The 14,710-nt window shown below is 41.4% G+C and overlaps 9 non-coding genes across 9 annotated transcripts; all 9 read left to right on the top strand.

The window, feature by feature from the left end:
- Positions 1-49: 49 nt before the first annotated feature.
- On the top strand, positions 50-121 carry trnac-gca (transfer RNA cysteine (anticodon GCA)). The gene has a single exon. It is a non-coding gene; the product is annotated as a tRNA-Cys (tRNA).
- An 804-nt stretch (positions 122-925) lies between these two features.
- Positions 926-997, top strand: trnac-gca (transfer RNA cysteine (anticodon GCA)). Its single transcript has one exon. It is a non-coding gene; the product is annotated as a tRNA-Cys (tRNA).
- A 3,844-nt stretch (positions 998-4,841) lies between these two features.
- On the top strand, positions 4,842-4,913 carry trnac-gca (transfer RNA cysteine (anticodon GCA)). The gene has a single exon. It is a non-coding gene; the product is annotated as a tRNA-Cys (tRNA).
- Positions 4,914-5,717: 804 nt separating this feature from the next.
- trnac-gca (transfer RNA cysteine (anticodon GCA)) lies at positions 5,718-5,789 on the top strand. Its single transcript has one exon. It is a non-coding gene; the product is annotated as a tRNA-Cys (tRNA).
- Positions 5,790-7,256: 1,467 nt separating this feature from the next.
- Positions 7,257-7,328, top strand: trnac-gca (transfer RNA cysteine (anticodon GCA)). The gene has a single exon. It is a non-coding gene; the product is annotated as a tRNA-Cys (tRNA).
- An 805-nt stretch (positions 7,329-8,133) lies between these two features.
- On the top strand, positions 8,134-8,205 carry trnac-gca (transfer RNA cysteine (anticodon GCA)). Its single transcript has one exon. It is a non-coding gene; the product is annotated as a tRNA-Cys (tRNA).
- Positions 8,206-12,534: 4,329 nt separating this feature from the next.
- Positions 12,535-12,606, top strand: trnac-gca (transfer RNA cysteine (anticodon GCA)). The gene has a single exon. It is a non-coding gene; the product is annotated as a tRNA-Cys (tRNA).
- Positions 12,607-13,411: 805 nt separating this feature from the next.
- On the top strand, positions 13,412-13,483 carry trnac-gca (transfer RNA cysteine (anticodon GCA)). The gene has a single exon. It is a non-coding gene; the product is annotated as a tRNA-Cys (tRNA).
- A 774-nt stretch (positions 13,484-14,257) lies between these two features.
- Positions 14,258-14,329, top strand: trnac-gca (transfer RNA cysteine (anticodon GCA)). The gene has a single exon. It is a non-coding gene; the product is annotated as a tRNA-Cys (tRNA).
- Positions 14,330-14,710: the final 381 nt, after the last annotated feature.

A 14,710-nucleotide genomic window follows, 5' to 3' on the forward strand; every position in this document is an offset into this window, starting at 1 on the left:
CAAAAGTGAGTCTGTCATCTTGTGTGAGGCTATGATACAGGGAGTCTGTGGGGGTATAGCTCAGTGGTAGAGCATTTGACTGCAGATCAAGAGGTCCCCGGTTCAAATACGGATGCCCCCTTTGGATTTGGCATGTTAGGAATATGTGTAGCCATATCTTCCTGCCATTTTTTGCTCATACTTTACAGGGTTATATCTCAATGGCACGGCGTTTGATTGCAGATCAAGAGGTCCCAGGTTCATTCCCTGTGCCTAATTTGAGCTTGGCATATTAGGAATAAACAAATCCTTGACATGAATACATTTTTGAGGTTTGTGCTCTTGCAGTACGGGGTTATAGCTCAACAACAGAGCATTTGTCTGCAGATCAATAGGTCTACATTTTGGATCTGGCTTGCTTGACATAATCAACGACATGATTTCAAAGTGAGTCTGTAATCAAGTCGTCCACAGTTCAAATCTGGGTGTCCCCTTTGGACTTGTCTTATTTGGAGGTTTTGAGTTGTAGAGTTGCTGATTCTGATTTGGAGTAACCAAAGACCTGAGTTTACAGTGAAGGAGTCAATGTTTGATATTGTTGAATCGTAGGATCTAACTTAATCTTTGGCTCAAAGCACAGAAGTCTGTTGGGGTATAGCTTAATGAAAGAGCATTTTTCTGCAAAGATGTGGGGGCATAGTTCAGTGGTAGAGCATTTGAGTGCAGATCAAGAGGTCCACAGTTCAAATCTGAGTGCCGCTTATGGATTTGGCAGATTAGGAATAAGTGCAAACATATCTATATACAAAGATTCTATGTGATTGTAACTCAGTGGTGCATCCTCTCGAGAGGATCTTTTTTGTATTTGGCATGCTTGTCATATCCATAAACTTTATTCAAAAGTGAGTCTGTCATCTTGTGTGAGGCTATGATCAAGGGAGTCTGTGGGGGTATAGCTCAGTGGTAGAGCATTTGACTGCAGATCAAGAGGTCCCCGGTTCAAATACGGATGCCCCCTTTGGATTTGGCATGTTAGGAATATGTGTAGCCATATCTTCCTGCCATTTTTTGCTCATACTTTACAGGGTTATATCTCAATGGCACGGCGTTTGATTGCAGATCAAGAGGTCCCAGGTTCATTCCCTGTGCCTAATTTGAGCTTGGCATATTAGGAATAAACAAATCCCTGACATAAATTTATTTTTTAAGGTTTGTGCTCATGCAGTACAGGGTTATAGCTCAACAACAGAGCATTTGTCTGCAGATCAATAGGTCTACATTTTGGATCTGGCTTGCTTGACATAATCAACGACATGATTTCAAAGTGAGTCTGTAATCAAGTCGTCCACAGTTCAAATCTGGGTGTCCCCTTTGGACTTGTCTTATTTGGAGGTTTTGAGTTGTGGATCTTAGTGCTGCGTTTGACACAATTGACCACAACATTCTTTTGCATAGACTTGAATACTTTGTTGGCATCAGTGGAAGTGCATTAGCATGGTTTAAATCGTACTTATATGACCGCCATCAGTTCGTAGCAGTGAATGAAGATGTATCCTATCGATCACAAGTGCAGTATGGAGTACCTCAAGGCTCAGTACTAGGGCCGCTACTCTTCACGCTTTATATGTTACCCTTGGGAGATATCATCAGGAAACATGGTGTTAGCTTTCACTGTTATGCTGATGATACTCAGCTCTATATTTCTTCGCAGCCCGGTGAAACACACCAATTTGAAAAACTAATGGATTGCATAGTCGATATAAAAAACTGGATGACGAGTAATTTCTTACTGCTAAATTCTGAAAAAACAGAGGTGTTAATTATAGGACCTAAAAACTCTGCTTGTAATAACCTAGAACATTGTCTAAGACTTGATGGTTGCTCTGTCAATTCTTCGTCATCAGTTAGGAACCTAGGTGTGCTACTTGATCGCAATCTTTCCTTAGAAAGCCACGTTTCTAGCATTTGTAAAACTGCATTTTTCCATCTCAAAAATATATCTAAATTACGGCCTATGCTCTCAATGTCAAATGCAGAAATGTTAATCCATGCATTTATGACCTCAAGGTTAGATTATTGTAATGCTTTATTGGGTGGTTGTTCTGCACGCTTAGTAAACAAACTACAGCTAGTCCAAAATGCAGCAGCAAGAGTTCTTACTAGAACCAGGAAGTATGACCATATTAGCCCGGTCCTGTCAACACTGCACTGGCTCCCTATCAAGCATCGCATAGATTTTAAAATATTGCTTATTACTTATAAAGCCCTGAATGGTTTAGCACCTCAGTATTTGAATGAGCTCCTTTTACATTATAATCCTCTACGTCCGCTACGTTCTCAAAACTCAGGCAATTTGATAATACCTAGAATATCAAAATCAACTGCAGGCGGCAGATCCTTTTCCTATTTGGCGCCCAAACTCTGGAATAACCTACCTAACATTGTTCGGGAGGCAGACACACTCTTGCAGTTTAAATCTAGATTAAAGACCCATCTCTTTAACCTGGCATACACATAACATACTAATATGCTTTTATTATCCAAATCCGTTAAAGGATTTTTAGGCTGCATTAATTAGGTAAACCGGAACCGGAAACACTTCCCATAACAACCTATGTACTTGCTACATCATTAGAAGAATGGCATCTACGCTAATATTTGTCTGTTTCTATCTTGTTCCGAGGTCACCGTGGCCACCAGATCCAGTCTGTGTCCAGATCAGAGGGTCACTGCAGTCACCCGGATCCAGTACGTATCCAGACCAGATGCTGGATCAGCACCTAGAAAGGACCTCTACATCCCTGAAAGACAGCGGAGACCAGGACAACTAGAGCCCCAGATACAGATCCCCTGTAAAGACCTTGTCTCAGAGGAGCACCAGGACAAGACCACAGGAAACAGATGATTCTTCTGCACAATCTGACTTTGCTGCAGCCTGGAATTGAACTACTGGTTTCGTCTGGTCAGAGGAGAACTGGCCCCCCAACTGAGCCTGGTTTCTCCCAAGGTTTTTTTCTCCATTCTGTCACCGATGGAGTTTCGGTTCCTTGCCGCTGTCGCCTCTGGCTTGCTTAGTTGGGGACACTTCATCTACAGCGATATCGTTGACTTGATTGCAAATAAATGGACAGACACTATTTAACTGAACAGAGATGACATAACTGAATCCAATGATGAACTGCCTTTAACTATCATCTTTGCATTATTGACACTGTTTTCCTAATGAATGTTGTTCAGTTGCTTTGACGCAATGTATTTTGTTTAAAGCGCTATATAAATAAAGGTGACATTGACATTGACATTGACATTGTAGAGTTGGTGATTCTGATTTGGAGTAACCATAGACCTGAGTTTACAGTGAAGGAGTCAATGTTTGATATTGTTGAATCGTAGGATCTAACTTAATCTTTGGCTCGAAGCACAGAAGTCTGTAGGGGTATGGCTTAATGAAAGAGCATTTTTCTGCAAAGATGTGGGGGCATAGTTCAGTGGTAGAGCATTTTAGTGCAGACCAAGAGATCCACGGTCAAATCCGAGTGCCGCTTATGGATTTGGCAGATTAGGAATAAGTGCAAACATATCTATATAGAAAGATTCTGTATGTGACTGTAACTCAGTGGCACATGTAACCCAGGTTACCAGTGGACAGAGACAAAATGCACTTCAAATTAAACAACAGAGTTAAAGTATGAAAGCTGCTTTCAGATCAAATATAAGACTGCAAACAAATTAATTAATTATATAGAAATGGATAAATATAAAATATTGAATGTTATAAATATGTCCAATAGCGTTATCTCCCTTTACATAAGCCTCCAATGAGATCACATTTTGAATGATGTCATGGAAAATTCCGCTATCGCGGCACTTTTAGAGAGCAGCGCCTTCTAGAACTTTCTTTTCTCCGTGAACCTCTGATGCGAGCAGACGCTTGTTTTGCTGCGGGAGATTTGAAGCTCTGATTGAGTCGAGAATTGATGATTCAGAGAGAAGCAGTTTATGCTCGAGAATGACATTTTGAGAACGTGTATCATCTGGAACTTCCCTGGTTCTTCCGATGTACATGTAAACGAGTTCCTTGGCCAGGTTTTTGTGCTTCTGCTTTTGTTTCCACGTGAGTGCTGTGATGTCCAGCTGATGAGTGTGATCCATTCTGCATGTAAATCGAACGAAGTGTGAATCATTCCTGAACTGTGGATTGTCTCAGCTCTTCCTGTGTGCGTAACGGCGGGGTTGGACTGGCGAGCCGCCCATTTAACGAATCCTGTGATTTCCCTGTGAAAAGAAAACTTGCTCATCTTTGAACGGTAGGATTAGAACCACACATCAAATTATTCTGTGCTATCCAGGCCAGAATAGGACGACTGAATTAAGTGCCTCACAAACTTTTGGACTGAGTTTACCAACTGATCTGTTCATTGAGAACATCCAACTTTTGGACTTTCTGAGTATTTACATTCAAGAGTGAATGAAATTTTGTTTTGTTTTGTTGGTTTCATTTTCTATTGTTCTCCTTAAGCCTGTGTGAGGTTATATGGGTCCATGTTCAACAAATTGAGTAATCATTACAACCTAATAACAAGGTGAAAAGAAAAGAACATATTCAGTAAATTCAAACTTTTCTTACCTCATCCTTTTGTTTGAGTATTCACTGCTGCTGTATCGTCTCTCTCTCCGGACGAACCTAATCTTTTGAGCCCACTGGTCCGTTTGTAAAGTTGACACAAATTTATCATGTGTAATGGGTTACACACTTCCTCTCGAGAGGCTATTTTTTGTATCTGGCATGCTTGTCATATCCAAAAACTTTATTCAAAAGTGAGTCTGTCATCTTGTGTGAGGCTATGATCCAGGGAGTCTGTGGGGGTATAGCTCAGTGGTAGAGCATTTGACTGCAGATCGAGAGGTCCCCGGTTCAAATCCGGGTGCCCCCTTTGGATTTGGCATGTTAGGAATATGTGTTGCCATATCTTCCTGCCTTTTTGTGCTCATACTGTACGGGGTTATATCTCAAAGGCACGGCAATTGATTGAAGATCAAGAGGTCCCAGGTTCATTCCATGTGCCTAATTTGGGCTTGGCATATTAGGAATAAATAAATCCTTGACATAAATTCATTTTTGAGGTTTGTGCTCTTGCAGTACGGGGTTATAGCTCAACGACAGAGCATTTGTCTGCAGATCAATAGTTCTGCGTTTTGGATCTGGCTTGCTTGACATAATCAACGACATGATTTCAAAGTGATTCTGTAATCAAGTTGTCCACAGTTCAAATCTGGGTGTCCCCTTTGGACTTGTCTTATTTGGAGGTTTTGAGTTGTAGAGTTGTTGATTCGGATTTGGAGTAACCAAAGACCTGAGTTTACAGTGAAGCAGTCAATGTTTGATATTATTGAATCGTAGGATCTAACTTAATCTTTGGCTCTAAGCACAGAAGTCTGTGGGGGTATGGCTCAATGAAAGAGCATTTTTCTGCAAAGATGTGGGGGTGTAGTTCAGTGGTAGAGCATTTGACTGCATATTAAAAGGTCCCTGGTTCAAATCTGGGTGCCCCTTGTGGATTTGGCAGTTTAGGAATAAGTGCAAACATATCTATATAGAAAGATTCTATGTGATTGTAAGTCAGTGGTGCATCCTCTCGAGAGGATCTTTTTTGTATTTGGCATGCTTGTCATATCCATAAACGTTATTCAAAAGTGAGTCTGTCATCTTGTGTGAGGCTATGATCCAGGGAGTCTGTGGGGGTATAGCTCAGTGGTAGAACATTTGACTGCAGATCAAGAGGTCCCCGGTTCAAATCCGAATGCCCCCTTTGGATTTGGCATGTTAGGAATATGTGTAGCCATATCTTCCTGCCTTTTTTTGCTCATACTGTACAGGGTTATATCTCAATGGCACGGCGTTTGATTGCAGATCAAGAGGTCCCAGGTTAATTCCCTGTGCTTAATTTGAGCTTGGCATATTAGGAATAAACAAATCCTTGACATGAATTCATTTTTGAGGTTTGTGCTCATGCAGTACGGGGTTATAGCTCAACAACACAGCATTTGTCTGCAGATCAATAGGTCTACATTTTGGATCTGGCTTGCTTGACATAATCAACGACATGATTTCAAAGTGAGTCTGTAATCAAGTCGTCCACAGTTCAAACCTGGGTGTCTCCTTTGGACTTGTCTTATTTAAAGGGTTTGAGTTGTAGAGTTGTTGATTCTGATTTTGAGTAACCAAAGACCTAAGTTTACAGTGAAGCAGTCAATGTTTGATATTGTTGAATCGTAGGATCTAACTTAATCTTTGGCTCTAAACACAGAAGTCTGTAGGGGTATGGCTTAGTGGTAGAGCATTTGACTGCAGATCAAGAGGTCCCTGATTTAAATCCGGATGCCCCCTTTGGATTTGGCATGTTAGGAATATGTGTAGCCATATCTTCCTGCCTTTTGTGCTCATACTGTACAGGGTTATATCTCAATGGCACAGCATTTGATTGCAGATCAAGAGGTCCCCGGTTCAAATCTGGGTGCCCCCTTTGCATTTGGCATGTTAGGAATATGTGTAGCCATATCTTCCTGCCTTTTAGGAAGGTCCCAGGTTCATTCCTTGTGCCTAATTTGGGCTTGGCATATTAGGAATAAACAAATCCTTGACATGAATTCATTTTTGATGTTTGTGCTCATGCAGTACGGGGTTATAGCTCAACAACAGAGCATTTGTCTGCAGATCAATAGGTCTACGTTTTGGATCTGGTTTGCTTGACATAATCAACGACATGATTTCAAAGTGAGTCTGTAATCAAGTCGTCCACAGTTCAAATCTGGGTGTCTCCTTTGGACTTGCCTTATTTGGAGGTTTTGAGTTGTAGAGTTGCTGATTCTGATTTGGAGTAACCAAAGACCTGAGTTTACAGTGAAGGAGTCAATGTTTGATATTGTTGAATCGTAGGATCTAACTTAATCTTTGGCTCGAAGCAGAGAAGTCTGTAGGGGTATAGCTTAATGAAAGAGCATTTTTCTGCAAAGATGTGGGGGCATAGTTCAGTGGTAGAGCATTTGAGTGCAGATCAAAAGGTCCACGGTTCAAATCCGAGTGCCGCTTATGGATTTGGCAGATTAGGAATAAGAGCAAACATATCTATATAGAAAGATTCTGTATGTTATTGCCACTCAGTGGCACATCCTCTCGAGAGGTTCTTTTTTGTATCTGGCATGCTTGTCATATCCAAAAACTTTATTCAAAAAGTGAGTCTGTCATCTTGTGTGAGGCGATGATCCAGGGAGCCTGTGGGGGTATAACTCAGTGGTAGAGCATTTGACTGCAGATCAAGAGGTCCCCGGTTCAAATCCGGATGCCCCCTTTGGATTTGGCATGTTAGGAATATGTGTAGCCATATCTTCCTGCCTTTTTGTGCTCATACTGTACAGGGTTATATCTCAATGGCACGGCGTTTGATTGCAGATCAAGAGGTCCCAGGTTCATTCCCTGTGCCTAATTTGAGCTTGGCATATTAGGAATAAACAAATCCTTGACATAAATTCATTTTTGAGGTTTGTGCTCATGCAGTACGGGGTTATAGCTCAACAACAGAGCATTTGTCCGCAGATCAATAGGTCTACATTTTGGATCTGTCTTGCTTGACATAATCAACGACATGATTTCATTGTGAGTCTGTAATTAAGTAGCCCACAGTTCAAATCTGGGTGTCTCCTTTGGACTTGTCTTATTTAGAGGGTTTGAGTTGTAGAGTTGTTGATTCTGATTTTGAGTAACCAAAGACCTAAGTTTACAGTGAAGGAGTCAATGTTTGATATTGTTGAATCGTAAGATCAAACTTAATCTTTGGCTCTAAACACAGAAGTCTGTAGGGGTATGGCTTAATGAAAGAGCATTTTTCTGCAAAGATGTCGGGGCATAGTTCAGTGGTAGAGCATTTGAGTGCAGATCAAGAGGTCCTCGGTTCAAATCCGAGTCAGTTTATGGATTTGGCAGATTAGGAATAAGTGCAAACATAGCTATATAGAAAGATTCTGTATGTGATTGTAACTCAGTGGCACATCCTCTCGAGAGGTTCTTTTTTGTATCTGGCATGCTTGTCATATCCAAAAACTTTATTCAAAAGTGAGTCTGTCATCTTGTGTGAGGCTATGATCCAGGGAGTCTGTGGGGGTATAGCTCAGTGGTAGAGCATTTGACTGCAGATCAAGAGGTCCCTGGTTCAAATCTGGGTGCCCCCTTTGGAATTGGCATGTTAGGAATATGTGTAGCCATATCTTCCTGCCTTTTTGTGCTCATACTGTACAGGGATATATCTCAATGGCACGGCGTTTGATTGCAGATTAAGAGGTCCCAGGTTCATTCCATGTGCCTAATTTGAGTTTGGCATATTAGGAATAAACAAATCCTTGACATGAATTCATTTTTGAGGTTTGTGCTCTTGCAGTACGGGGTTATAGCTCAACAACAGAGCATTTGTCTGCAGATCAGTAGGTCTACATTTTGGATCTTTCTTGCTTGACATAATCAACGACATGATTTCAAAGTGAGTCTGTAATCAAGTCGTCCAAAGTTCAAATCTGGGTTTCCCCTTTGGACTTGTCTCATTTGGAGGTTTTGAGTTGTAGAGTTGCTGATTCTGATTTGGAGTAACCAAAGACCTGAGTTTACAGTGAAGGAGTCAATGTTTGATATTGTTGAATCGTAGGATCTAACTTAATCTTTGGCTCAAAGCACAGAAGTCTGTTGGGGTATAGCTTAATGAAAGAGCATTTTTCTGCAAAGATGTGGGGGCATAGTTCAGTGGTAGAGCATTTGAGTGCAGATCAAGAGGTCCACAGTTCAAATCTGAGTGCCGCTTATGGATTTGGCAGATTAGGAATAAGTGCAAACATATCTATATAGAAAGATTCTGTATGTGATTGTAACTCAGTGGCACATCCTCTCGAGAGGTTCTTTTTTTGTATCTGGCATGCTTGTCATATCCAAAAACTTTATTCAAAATTGAGTCTGTCATCTTGTGTGAGGCGATGATCCAGGGAGGCTTTGGGGGTATAGCTCAGTGGTAGATAATATAAAGATAAATATAAAATATACTTTAATGTCCCCCAGGGGGGAAATTTGTCTTGGGCTACAGTCACTGCGACACACACTTACAACGTACCACATAAAAAATACACAGAATATAAACAATACAAACATGCGTCATTACACTGTATCGTGAAAATTACAAAAATTAATTTAGAATAATAATTGCACAACACAGTGGGGATAAAAAGTATACAAGTAGGTAACCGTCATTTGCTACTGTTTAGCATCTTATTGGCAGCTGGGATGAATGAGTTTTTATACCTCTTTAACCTGCAGTACGGCATTCTAAATCGTTTACCTGAGGGTAACAACTCTATTTCCTTATTCAGAATGTGGGATGGATCATCCAGAATCTTATTTGCCTCCCTGAGCACAGATTTTTCATACAGTGACTGAAGGTAGCACTGTTCTTGGTAGCCTACAATTTTAAAAGCTGTATTGATCAGCCGCCCCAACTTAGATTTAAGCTGAACTGAAAGATTACCATACCAGGTCTGCATGCTATAACGTATCACACTCTCTAAAATAATTTCGAAAAACAGAAGCAAGATTTTGCTGTTAACACCAAACAGTCTTAACCTTCTTAAAAAGTATATCCTTTGTTGCAACCTGGTGCAAAGATTTTCAACATGAATGTGCCAGGTAAGGGAACAGTCAATAAAAACACCCAGATACTTATATGACGTAACCTGGCGTATTGGTTTGTTATGAATAAGTACAGGATTAGGTTCACAGATTGATCTTGGGTCAAATATCATCTCCTCTGTTTTAATGACGTTAACCATCAGATGGTGAGCATCACACCAGTCCACAAACTGTTTAATTTCTGAATGGTAGGAGACTGTGTCTTGGTCTCGAAACAATAAGCTAAGGATAGCAGTGTCATCAGAGAATTTAACAATATAATTGTGTGGATGTTTAATCACACATTCATTGGTATAGATAGTAAAAAGGACAGGGGAGCTCACACAACCCTGTGGTGCCCCCGTGCTGATGGATTTGGGATCTGAGACTGCCTTGTGTACTTTAACATATTGTGTCCTATTAGTTAAAAAGGAGTAATACCATTCAACAATAAAAGAGCTTACACCCATATTTTTAAGTGTCTCAAGTAAAATAACTGGCTGAATCGTATTGAAGGCCGAACTAAAATCTATAAAAAGTAAGTGTGCGTAGGCCTTCGGGTCCTCCAAGTGCTTAAGGACTAGGTGGGTGATGCTACTTATAGCATCATCTGTACTCCTACCCCGTTTATAGGCAAACTGCCAGGGATCTAACTTTTTGTTAACCTCAGTTTTTAAAAGAGACACCATATATTTCTCAAAACACTTCATTACAATGGATGTCAATGCTACTGGTCTAAAATCATTGTTCTCCTTGGGACAGGGTTTCTTTGGTACTGGAATAATAACAGTCTTTTTCCATAGGGCTGGGATGATGTGAGAGTCAAGTGATCGCTGAAAGATAGGGCACCAGGCTGGAACAAGCTCCTCCGCACATGTTTTCAGTAAGCGGGCAGAGATTCCATCTGGACCCTTAGCCTTCCTAGTACACTGATGCTGGAACAGTGACTGTATCTGTAACCAGTCTATCTCATGTCCTATGTTCAAATCCGTGCTGATGAAGTTTAGGATACTAGTGCAATCATTGTTAAAATCCTGAGTTTGAAATCTAAGGTAAAAGTCATTAAATTCATTAGCTTTCATCCAGTCATCTGTAGTGGTTATATGTACTTTACTTGGTGACATGTTAGTGATAGTTTTCATTGAGTCCCAGATTTTTTTCGAATTTGTGGTTGTAAAGTGGCTTTCAATTACTTCCTTTTGCTTCTTTCTGGCTTTATTAAGCAGTTGGTTCAGTTCCTTTTGCACCACTTTTAGCTCAATTCTGTCATTATTTCTAAAAGCTACCTTTTTTCGATTTATGCAGTCCTTTATTTCCTTGGTTACGTAAGGCTTATTACTTGGGTAAACCACAACCTCTTTCTTTGTAAGGACGCTATCTATGCAATAATTTATATAGTCTGTGATTGTCTCTGTTGTAACATCAATACCTGTGTCGTGAAACACACTCCAATCTGTACACAAGAAGCATCCTTTTAGTGTTTCTATCCCCTCATCAGACCACACACTGACTGTTTTCACTTGTGGCTTGCTGCATTTCAGCATGGTTTTGTAGATGGGAATTAAGTGAATCACGTTGCGGTCTGAATTGGCCAATGGGGCTTTTGGTTTGGCTACATAGGCATTTTTAACATTGCCATAACATTTGTCAATAGTCTTGTTTTCACGTGTGCTGCACTTGATATATTGTTCAAACCCATGGAGTGCTAATTCAAGTTTACAGTGGTTGAAGTCGCCCACTACAAACACGGGGGCGCCCGGAGCGCGCTGCAGTTCTTGGTGTACACAGTCAGCAATGCAAGCTGCGGCCCTAGCTGCATTCCCGCTGGGAGGAATGTACACAACGCACATGGCCACACTTCCGAACTCCCTTGGGAGGTAAAACGGTCTCATAGTCAAATGCAAAATCTCGACATCCGGACAGCAAAGTGTTTCCCTAACTGTGTACTGTTTGCACCAGTTGTTACTTACATACACAGCCATGCCGCCACCTCTCGTTTTTCCGGATTGTTCAGTCCTATCTGCCCTGACAAGTGAAAATCCATCGATGTCAATCAGAGAGTTTTGGATATCCCTGTGTAACCACATTTCCGTGATCACCATTAAACTTGAGGTGCGATACTCAGAGCATGTTCTGTTATTAATCCGAAGTTCGTCTATTTTAGCGCGAAGTGATCTTGCGTTGCATAATATCATTGAAGGTAGAGGAGGCTTACTGCCTCTCCATCGTAAACGCTGACGCGCTCCACCACGCCGACGCGCTCCACCACGCCGACCCCTTTTCCTCGACCGCCCTGGCCGAGCGCTCACGCAGGCTGGTAAATCCACAGGTGGAAGATGGGACGGTCGGAGTGCCAGCAGCGCATCTCGGGTGTAGGTAGTAAGATGCTGGGCCTGGATGCCCGCTGAATAAGTTTGGCATGGTACACATACTCCGACAATGAGCAACACAAGATATATGTAATGAATAAATCTTGCCATGTTGACTTCACGTTCCCACAGCGCAGCAACACATTCACAAACATACAAGCCAACGCAACCAACAAGCAAACAAAAACAACCAACAAACAAAATGACGATCGCAGTAAACAGCGTGCCCGGGTCGCAAACAGAGCAGCGCCACCGGAAGACTGCAAAAAGTGGTAGAGCATTTGAATGCAGATCAAGAGGTCCCCGGTTCAAATCCGGGGGCCCCCTTTACATTTGGCATGCAGTACGGGTTATAGCTCAACAACAGAGCATTTGTCTGCAAGTCAATAGGTCTACTATTTTGATCTGGCTTGCTTGACATAATCAACGACATGATTTCAAAGTGAGTCTGTCATGTTGTGTGTGGCTATGATCCAGGGAACCTGTGGGGGTATAGCTCAGTGGTAGAGCATTTGACTGCAGATCAAGAGGTCCTTGGTTCAAATCTGGATGCCCCCTCTGGATTTGGCATGTTAGGAATATGTGTAGCCATATCTTCCTGCTTTTTGTGCTCATACTGTACAGGGTTATATCTCAATGGTACGGCGTTTGATTGCAGATTAAGAGGTCCCAGGTTCATTCTATGTGCCTAATTTGGGCTTGGCATATTAGGAACAAACAAATCCTTCACATAAATTCATTTTTGATGTTTGTGCTCAGGCAGTACGGGGTTATAGCTCAATAACAGAGCATTTGTCTGCAGATCAATATTTCTATGTTTTGGATCTGGCTTGCTTGACACAATCAATGACATGATTTCAAAGTGAGTCTGTAATCAAGTCGTCCACAGTTCAAATCTTGGTGTCTCCTTTGGACTTGTCTTATTTGGAGGGTTTGAGTTGTAGAGTTGTTGATTCTGATTTGGAGTAACCAAAGACCTAAGTTTACATTGAAGGAGTCAATGTTTGATATTGTTGAATCGTAGGATCTAACTTAATCTTTGGCTCTAAACACAGAAGTCTGTAGGGGTATGGCTGAATGAAAGAGCATTTATCTGCAAAGATGTGGGGGCATAGTTGAGTGGTAGAGCATTTGAGTGCAGATCAAGAGGTCCCCGGTTCAAATCCGAGTGCCGCTTATGGATTTGGCAAATTAGGAATAAGTGCAAACATATCTATATAGAAAGATTCTGTATGTGATTGTAACTCAGTGGCACATCCTCTCGAGAGGTTCTTTTTTGTATCTTGCATGCTTGTCATATCCATAAACGTTATTCAAAATTGAGTCTGTCATCTTGTGTGAGGCTATGGTCCAGGGAGTCTGTGGGGGTATAGCTCAGTGGTAGAGCATTTGACTGCAGATCAAGAGGTCCCCGGTTCAAATCTGGGTGCCACCTTTGGATTTGGCAGGTTAGGAATATCTGTAGCCATATCTTCCTGCCTTTTGTGCTCATATTGTATGCGGTCATATCTCAATGGCACAGCGTTTCATTGTAGATCAAGAAATCCCAGGTTCATTCCATGTGCCTCCTTTGGGCATATTAGGAATAAACAAATCCTTGACATAAGTTCATTTTTGAGGTTTGTGCTCATGCAGTACGGGGTTATAGCTCAACGACAAAGCATTTGTCTGCAGATCAATAGGCCTACATTTTGGATCTGGCTTTGCTTGACATAATCAACGACATGATTTCAAAGTGAGTCTGTAATCAAGTCGTCCACAGTTCAAATCTGGGTGCCCCTTTGGACTTGTCTTATTTGGAAGTTTTGAGTTGTAGAGTTGTTGATTCTGATTGGGAGTAACCAAAGACTTGAGTTTACCGTGAAGCAGTCAATGTTGGATATTGTTGAACCGTAGGATGTAACTTAATCTTTGGCTCTAAGCACAGAATTCTGTGGGGGTTTGGCTCAATGAAAGAGCATTTTTCTGCAAAGGTTTGGGGGTTTGGCTCAGTGGGAGAGCATTTGACTGCAGATCAAGAGGTCCCCGGTTTTGCAGATTAGGAATAAGTGCAAACATATCTATATAGAAAGATTCTGTATGTGATTGTAACTCAGTGGCACATCCTCTCGAGAGGTTCTTTTTTTATCTGGCATGCTTGTCATATCCAAAAACTTTATTCAAAATTGAGTCTGTCATCTTGTGTGAGGCTATGGTCTAGGTAGTCTCTGGGGGTATAGCTCAGTGGTAGAGCATTTGACTGCAGATCAAGAGGTCCTTGGTTCAAATCTGGATGCCCCCTTTGGATTTGGCAGGTTAGGAATATGTGTAGCCATATCTTCCAGCCTTTTTGTGCTCATACTGTACGGTGTTATATATTAATGGCACGGCGTTTGATTGCAGATCAAGAGGTCCCAGGTTCATTCCATGTGCCTAATTTGGACTTGGCATATTAGGAATAAACAAATCCTTGACATAAATTCATTTTTGAGGTTTGTGCTCATGCAGTACGGGGTTATAGCTCAACAACAGAGCATTTGTCTGCAGATCAATATTTCTATGTTTTGGATCTTGCTTGGTTGACATAATCAACGACATGATTTCAAAGTGAGTCTGTAATCAAGTCGTCCACAGTTCAAATCTGGGTGTCTCCTTTGGACTTGTCTTATTTGGAGGGTTTGAG

This window comes from Carassius carassius, chromosome 38, assembly GCF_963082965.1.
Source record: "Carassius carassius chromosome 38, fCarCar2.1, whole genome shotgun sequence".
NCBI classification, from domain to species: domain Eukaryota; kingdom Metazoa; phylum Chordata; class Actinopteri; order Cypriniformes; family Cyprinidae; genus Carassius; species Carassius carassius.